Source organism: Triticum dicoccoides, chromosome 3B, assembly GCF_002162155.2.
Source record: "Triticum dicoccoides isolate Atlit2015 ecotype Zavitan chromosome 3B, WEW_v2.0, whole genome shotgun sequence".
Taxonomy (NCBI): domain Eukaryota; kingdom Viridiplantae; phylum Streptophyta; class Magnoliopsida; order Poales; family Poaceae; genus Triticum; species Triticum dicoccoides.
In genome coordinates this window covers 539,599,058-539,607,935 of record NC_041385.1, presented here as the reverse complement: position 1 = coordinate 539,607,935, position 8,878 = coordinate 539,599,058, and positions in this window count along the sequence as shown.

Genomic DNA, 8,878 nt, shown 5'->3' with positions numbered 1-8,878 from the left:
GGGCCGGCCCAGCTAAAGGCCCACAAAATTTAGCATACCATAATGGGCCATCCCAGCTAAAGGCCCACACGATTTTGCAGACCATAATGGGCCGGCCCATCTAAAGGCCCATAAGATTTTGCGGACCACAATGGGCCGGCCCAGCTAAAGGCCCACAAGATTCAACAGACCATAATGAGCCGGGCCAGCTAAAGGCCCAACATTCTCTGTCATATCGTCCCATCAACGGCCTGTCCTAAACTTGTCATCAACGCGGCCCATGGTCACTTATGGCCCGTTAACAGTCCGCTAAGTAATTGGGCCGAATTACGGCCTGGTGTATTTTTGGCCTGTTAAAGGCCCTGCTTCATTTGGGCCCATTTACAGGCCATCAAAATTTCGGCCCATAAATGACCGTGAAGGATTTGGGTCATATTCGTCCATGTCTGACATTCGGCCTATTAGAGGCCCACTATAAATTTAGGCCACTTTCGACCTGTTGTCATTTTTGGCCTATTAACGCCAGACGAAAACCATGGGCCATATGTGGCCCAATGTCATATTGGGCCCATTAACAAATCATATAAAAATGACGATAATCTAGCCCGACCGAAGTTCCGGCCTGTTAAAGGCTCGTGTATTAGGTCGGTGCATTTACGGCCCGTCTGAATATCGGCCTGTCAAAGATCCGCATCGTAAATGGGCCACCGTTTCAGCCTGCTAAGACCAGTGGGTTATTTGGCACAATCAGGGCCCAATCTCACTTTCGGTCTATTAAAGGCCCATGTTTTTATGGGCTCGAGATATTTACACCTGTAAACGGCCTATTTTTACTGAGGGCCCAAATTATGTTTAGGCCTGTTAAAGGCCCACTACGGGCACAGGCCTACCAGAAAAATATGAAAGCTTATGTTGATTTAGGCCCAGATATTTTTAGTGGGCTACATGCCAATTCCGGCTCGTACTCGTTTTTAGCCCAATTGGAATGGGCCCGACGAATGTTGGCATGTTGGGCTCCTACGAAGCTTTCGGCCGAATACATTACTAAGATAAACCTACACTATACAAAAATATCATCGTAATTACTGCAGCCTGTGGCAGCATCATAAATGTTGTATCACAACAAAATAAATTCCAACCATACAACAAAAGGCCTGTTGGCATAAAGTTTACAGTCCTTCCAGATAAAAGCACCATCAGATGTATAGAAGCACAGATCATTTGACCTGAGTGCTAATGTTTTAGGCTGTAGAATCTGATGGAGCAGCATGATCTCCACCTTTTTCCGCCACTGCTCTTGAACAATGAAGCGAATGTCTAATAGTCTGGTTTAAAAACCATTCATATCTTGATGACATTTGTCAACCACTATTCTTGTTTCCGAAACGACATCCATTAGGGATTGGACTTGTGTGTGGAGCATAGATATATCACTCTGTCTAGCAGGAAGATTTGGTCGGTAGGCGATTTGGACGAGGTTATCCTGACAACCAATCCAGAATTACGCAGGAAGGTGCTTTTTGCACTATTAGTGGAGAGATACTGACGCACTGCAGCAAGAGGTGACTTTGTGCCTGTGGTATCCTCGTCACCTTCAGGTGGTTGTGGTTGTTCAATCATTTGTTCCATAGCTTTCTGAAAGTTTGAACTTGTAGATTAGTGTACCAGATAAGTTACTAATGAGACAAAAACAAACAAAGTAGGTTAAACGTTTATACATAACTTATTTTGGTGAACTACTATAATACATTAGCATGTATTGTAGTGCCAACTACATAATAAAATCACTTTCGGAACATATGTCCATGTAGCATGCCTACTGTATTGTCTATTTCCTCACATTCGTTGACATCTAAGGATAAAGAGACATGGTTTAAAGTAGGATGAACATAGTTTGACATCATTCATATCATGGGAAAACATATATAAAACAAACAGGCTATTTTATCATTGTGTGTGCACGTGAACATAAAAACTAGTTTACAGATCAAGACCAAAAGAATATCCTTCATCTCTTTTAAACCATGTAAGGTGAAATGATACGTTAAGACAACTGTGTATAAAAGTGAACAGAGTAACTGACATTGGCTGCAAACCAAGTAGTTAAATGAACACATCACAGTACCAATCAGTTCAAGGCAGGAGGAGTAAGGACTTACAACAGCGGCTTGAACTGGTGTGCTCATGCCCTTCATCTTGCTGGTGTGGCAATCCTTGAAGATTTGCACTACATTCGGTTCAGGTTCTTTTTGGTCTGCACGGGCTTTCCTCTGTATTTAGAACAAGTCAATATAGATACGACAATATGGCACAAAAAAGAAGGAAGTAGCAGCTATTTACAAGAGCCTCGTAGTGTGCAATATAGCTACGAGATCCTGTTGTCTGTTGGAATTTCACTTTAGAACGGTTGGTTTTGTTCTTCAAACAGTTAGCCTAGAAGAAGATACACTTGTAAGGCACATACATAAATACAAGTTCAATATGTGGTCTGATCAAATACATATAGCCTACCTGATACTTTGGATCAGACCAGTGTTTAACAAGGGATGTCCAGTCTTCCTCTGTAATATATTCCACTGGACATGTTTGGGCAATTTCATTGTTAGCCTTGCCTTCAAAGTGAGATTTTCTAAGGTGGTACCCATACTGTCGTAGAGCAGACTGAAAAACATGAGTGCATGCTTGTTTAGTTGCATCATCTTTCGGATCCAACTTGAACCTCATCTATTGAAAAAAGAATGTGAGTCTTATTAGGAGGAAGCTAGAAAGTATGGGACAGAGCAAGACAATATTACTAATTGCAATGAATAACATTACTTATGGATAAATGGTCAAGGAAGGTGTTAAACTGGGTATTGTCTTTCTCATTCCTGTATTTGATCCACGTTGGGAGGATACATGCATGACACCTAACGGCAATGGTTGCCTCTGATACTAACTTGGCAGACTCTGTAGCATCACGTGGCCTTTGTAAACCTGCCTCAAAATGGATCTCCATTCTTCCTCCTTTAGATTTTGTTAATCTGTCAAGCATTATCCCTGATGTCTGTTTCCGCTTGCGCCATGGTGCTAGTTCAACAACAAATATGGAAAGTGTTAGTTTACATCAAACTGTGAGAGTACATATAAAGGAGCATGCAACTGCAACTTGACTCGGTCAGGTACCGTCTTGGTGTTGATGCTCATGAGGTTTGTCTGATCTTGCCAAGTCCTGTTGTGTCAATAGTGCTTCAGAAGTAGTATTAGGTGTGAAGGCAGCTTGGGAACTGGCTAGTTTCAGAGCAAACGAACGAGTAACTCGTTGAGATGCTGGTACAGTTGAATCAGATGCTGCAGCTGGTGGAGCAGGTGATACTGTGTTTGTAGATTTAGCCGGTGGACTTGGACCTTCTACTGCACTATAAGTACCAGCAGAATCTCGACGGCAGATCCTTTTCACTTTCACCCGACGAGTAACAACACTCCCTACTATATTATTTTCCTTGCTCTTTTTTGACTTTGCCATGTCAAGTTGTACCCACAACACAAAAGAATAAAATCACTCTTCAGAACTCATTGATGCATGATACAGACAAGCAATACTTTGATGTAAGACAACCGTATGAGGATGGAATATGTAAGAAAAACAGGACGGCATGACATATTCACAGCTATGATGTGCAAACTAAGCAGAAGGATTTTCAAGAAAATAGAAGTAATGCAAGCTAGACACCATATGAAAGATGCAACCAATATTACTCTGCCAAGTTAAAAGTGTCTTGTCATAAGTGGCAATTCGAAAAATTAGAAGCAGTACAATGTAGAAACCAATGCAAGATGCAACCACTATCAAACTGCCATGTTAAAAGTGTCCAATCATGAGTGACTGATGCGGGATACACAACAGCAGTACTTTGATGTAAGAACATGGTATGATAGATAGATGCAGTGTATTCTAGACACAGAAAGCCATGTCATATGCACATGTATAACGTATAAACTCAGCAGGTGCAATTTAATCAAAATATAAGAAATACCGGCTAGACAACATATGCAACATGAAACCAATTATCACACTGTCAACTTAGAGCAAGCACCTGCGATGGTGGAGTACGGGAGATGAACTCATCATGTAGACTTGGGACTTGAACTTAATTAGCAGTAGCAGTGGCAAATCTAGAGAGTCTTTGTTTGTGTCGGTGCGGAGGACCACCAACATCCCCTAACTCGCTCTTTTCCTTCCTATTTTCTGATATTGCCTTATGAAGTCAAAACCACAAGAAGATGAATAAAATTAGCTCTGCATAACTAGTTGATGCATGATATAGACGAACACTACTTTGATGTAAGGCAAGCGCAGGATAGGAGGATGGAATATATACAAAAAAAGACAGCATTTCATATTCACACGTACGATAGGAGGATGGAATATGTATGAAAAAACAGTAAGCGGAAGGCATTTCAACAAAATTAGAAGAAATGAAAGCTAGGCGCCATATGAACATGCAACCAATATCACTCTATCAGGTAAAAAGTATCTCGTCGTAAGTGCCATTTCAAGAAATTAGAAGCAGTACAAGCTAGAAGACAATGCAAGATGTAACCTACATCACAGTCCCAAGTTAAATGTGTCTTATGGGTAAGTGATCGTTGCAGGTATAAGTTGTAAGCTACGCAGATGCAATTCAACATAATCAGAAGCAATACAAACTAGACATCATACGGAAAACGCAACCACATATAACAGTTCCAAGTAAGAGCAAGCACCTGTGATGGTGGAGTAGGGGAGATGTTCTCATCATGTACACGTATATTCTAGAAACAGGAACACGTTTTATATTCATAGGCATTATGTGTAAAGTAAGCAGATGCAATTCAAGTTAGAAGCAATACAAGCTATACATCATGCACAACATGCAACCACATATACTAGTGCCAAGTTAGAGCTAGCACCTTTGATGGTGGAGTAGGGGAGATGTGCTCATCATCTACACAGCTACGTTGACTGTCCAGCCTTGTGTTGTCTTGCGAATCTTGTTGGGAGGATGGCGGAGTAGAATCTGTAGAGACCCCCTGTTTGAGTTGCTCCGAAGGACCACCATCATCCACTGCCGGACTAATTTCCTTCGGCTGTAATGATTTTGCACTATAAAGTCAAACCAATAAGAAAAAGGAATAAAATTCGCTCTTCAGAACTCATTCATGCATGATACTGACGAACACTACTCGGATGAAAGGCAAACACATGATGCGAGGATGGAATATGTATGAAAAACTGGATGGCGTGACATATTCACACCTATGATGTGGTAACTAAGCAGAAGGCATTTCAACAAATTAGAAGCACTGCAAGCTAGACACCATATGAAAGATGCAACCAATATCACTCCGCCAAGTTCAAACTATATGCAAGATGCAACCAATATTACACTGTCAACTTGAAGGTGTATCGTCAGAAGTGATTGATGAGGGATACACAAGAAAAGTAGTTTGATGTAAGAACATGGTTAATAGAAAGACGTAGTATGTACCAAAAACAGGAAGGCATGTCATATTCACAGGTATAATGTGTTAACTAAGCAGATGCAATTTACCCTAATTAGAAGCATTACAAGGTAGACACCATATGCAACATGCAACCACATATCACACTGCCAAGCAAGAGCAAGCAACTGCGATGGTGGTGTGGGGGAATTGCGGTGATCAACTAGAGAGCTACGTTGACTATCTTCATTTAGCCTTGCTGTTTCTTGAGAATCATGTGGGGAGGATTACACTGCACTCTTTAAACGAGTAGGGCGTCTCACAGTAACCCACTCGGGTAACTGTTTCATCATAAGTGATTGACGAGGGATACAAAAGAGCATTAGTTTGATGTACGAACATGGTTAATAGACATATATAGTATGTATCAAAAACAGGAAGGCATGTCATTATCAAAGGTATAATGTGTAAAGTAAGCAGATGCAATTTAACCAAATTGGAAGCAATACAAGCTAGACACCATAAGCAACATGCAACCACATTTGACAGCGCAAAGTTAAAGCAAGCACCAGGGATGGTTGTGTGTGGCAATTGAGATCATCAACTGCAGAGCTACGTTTACTGTCTCCAACTGCTGACACTGCACCCATTAGAGCGCTAAAACGCTTAGTGCTTATCTTCAAATTACACTGGAGCGACTTCTATCTTTTCTTTTCTGCATTCATCAACACTGCGTCAGAGTCTGAAATACCCATGCATAAAAAAACAATAGTGTGAGTATGGGTGAAGTGTGTGCACAATTAGTACAGTGTAAAGGTAGTAGATAGCAGGTCGATGAGAAATAAATGACGGGAGACATATGATAGCTCTACAACATGCATGGCACGCTAAATTACTACATGATTCTATGAAAATAACACTCGACTGAAAGCAAATAGGTCAGTCCATTTTTTTGCATCGTTCGATGTACAAAGAACGGGCAAATCGCCTTCATCTACCTCCAGCCAGTCAGTGTTGACGATCTTCCTCGAAACGCCAGCGACCATCGACCCAGTATTCCTCCCCTTCCTGCGCCCTCCCCTCGACTTCACCGCACCGCCGTGCTTGGCACCGCCCCCGGCCATCCATTAAAGCCCTGCCGACCTCCAGATCGGGCGCAAGCAGCTCCTGCGCCCCACACCCCCATGATAGACACCGATGCGCCGCTTCACGGGGGAACAGGCGGACTAGGTGCTCCACGCGCCTAAGCAGGTGCTGCTTATTTTAATTGCGGTTCGACTGACCCTGAATTGAAATCCAGGCGGGCTACTGACCTCTAGCAAAGGTGAAATAGTAAAGGGAGGAAACCTTGTGCATTTAGTATCATGAAGAAGATGCAGTAAGAAGCGCTCAACTAGTTTCTTTTGTGGGATGAATACGGTGTGAGCAGAGACGTAAGATTTGCACGAATAAGGGAAGAGGAGTACCTCTTTCTGCTGGCAGTGTTGTGTCCTCCTTCTGTTTTTCCAATGATCTTCTTATGGTTCGTTGGAAATGAGAAGTTGTGGAGGACGGTGGAGCCTTGGACGAACCCATGGCCAAGTTGTTGAGTGTGGTGCGGTGGTTGTCTGTTGGCAGCAGGGAACCAGATCCGAGGCGGCGAATTACGGCGTAGCGGGAACAGCTCCGCTGCAGTGGACGTTTGCGACAGTGGAGCAGTAGCAGTGAGGCGCAGGACAGTGTGGTCGGAGTGGCTCTGGTACGGTGCACGTCCGCGTCGGCATCGTGGAGGCATCATGGAGGCAGCTCTGCCTTGGCTTCAGCTGCTAAGTCCTTAAGGGTGTTCGGTTGCGGTTGCATTGGACGACAACATCGGGGTACCGGCTCTGGCGTGATGGAGGAGGGCGGTGGTGGCTTGGCCGCTATGGGGTGGACGACGGAGGAGGCTGGGGTTTCGCGGCTGGTGGAGAGGGCGTTTTGGCGCCCATGGAGTATGAATGGGGAAACGGAGGGAAGCGGGGAACTAAGGGGGAACAATGTTTCGGTTTGAGACGCGCTTGTTTGAAATTTGGGGAAAGTTACAAACTTTGCCCCCATCTAAAATTTCGGACATATTGCGGGTTGGGGGTAGGACAGTAATCTCAGGTGTCCCAAATGTGGGGGGGGGGATAGATTTCGGCCAAGCGCATGGGTGTTTAGGTGCCCATGGCTTATGAATGCTTCTCGGAGGCGGTTGAGACTGGCTTCTTGGTGAAGTTACAAACCTACCCCGGTTTAGACCTTTGGACATCGGGCCGATAGGCTACACGGGCTAGAGTCAGGACAGTAATTTCCTACCACCAAACATTAGTCTCGCGCGGTTTCAGGTGACCACAGGCCTATTTGGCGCTTCGTTCAATATTTGGGAGCAGAAGCATTAACGTTTTCGGTTCTCTTGAATTAAACTTTCAGGATTTGACAAACTTCACAAATCTTTACTCTTGAAAATCCTAAAGCTACAATTATTTTGGAATGGAGGGGGTACATTTGAATATACATTGTACACGAGTATATATTAAAAAATATGCAACCTACCTCAGTTCATGCATGGTTCCAGATATAATCTCCTTGGTTGCACAAAAAAAGTTAGATATGCGTATGAATATATATAGCATGTTCAAACTCACAACAAAGATTGATGCCCCCTTTTACATCTTATTTACAAATGCCATTATCTCGGGTTCAAATAGATGAATGCACTTCCTATGAATTCGAATCTTCGAAACCCCCTTTATGTTGAATTCGACATGTATTCTATTTCATAGCTAGCAATTTGGAATGTATCCATGCAAGTGACAAATGTATAAAGTGCTTCACACTAACAACATGGAGTGCACTAATTAATGTTTATATATGAATTGCAAAAGCATCCATTGCCTGTATTTCAAACCGCTCTCACTCTATGGATCGATAATATGAAATAAACACATGCACATGCTAGAATTCAATAGAGTATGGGTGTCTGATAGACCGATTTTCGTCCATACACAATTTGCAAAATTCATGATCTCATCCAAAAATATAATGCCATTTATATTTTAATTTAATGCGTAGAACCGCCTTTTACACGTAGATGCACTATGCATCGGCCCATTCTCACAAACGCGTTATATCTCTCTCTATCTAGCGCATAAGTGCACACACTTTATATGCATCGTCATTTCTCTTTCACACATGCTCACAATCTCTCTCAGGGTGTCTGGGTGTCTCACACACACATGCTCTCTCTGTTTCTCTCTCTCTCTCTCTCTCTCTCTCTCTCTCTCTCTCTTTCTGACTACTATGTACCACTCTTTTCACTAATCTCAGTTGGAAAACACTATTTCTCTCACATGCATATATACACACGCATGGTCTCTACTAGCCCTCTATACACACATATATGTGCCTACGTGTCTCCCGCATGCACATTATCTTT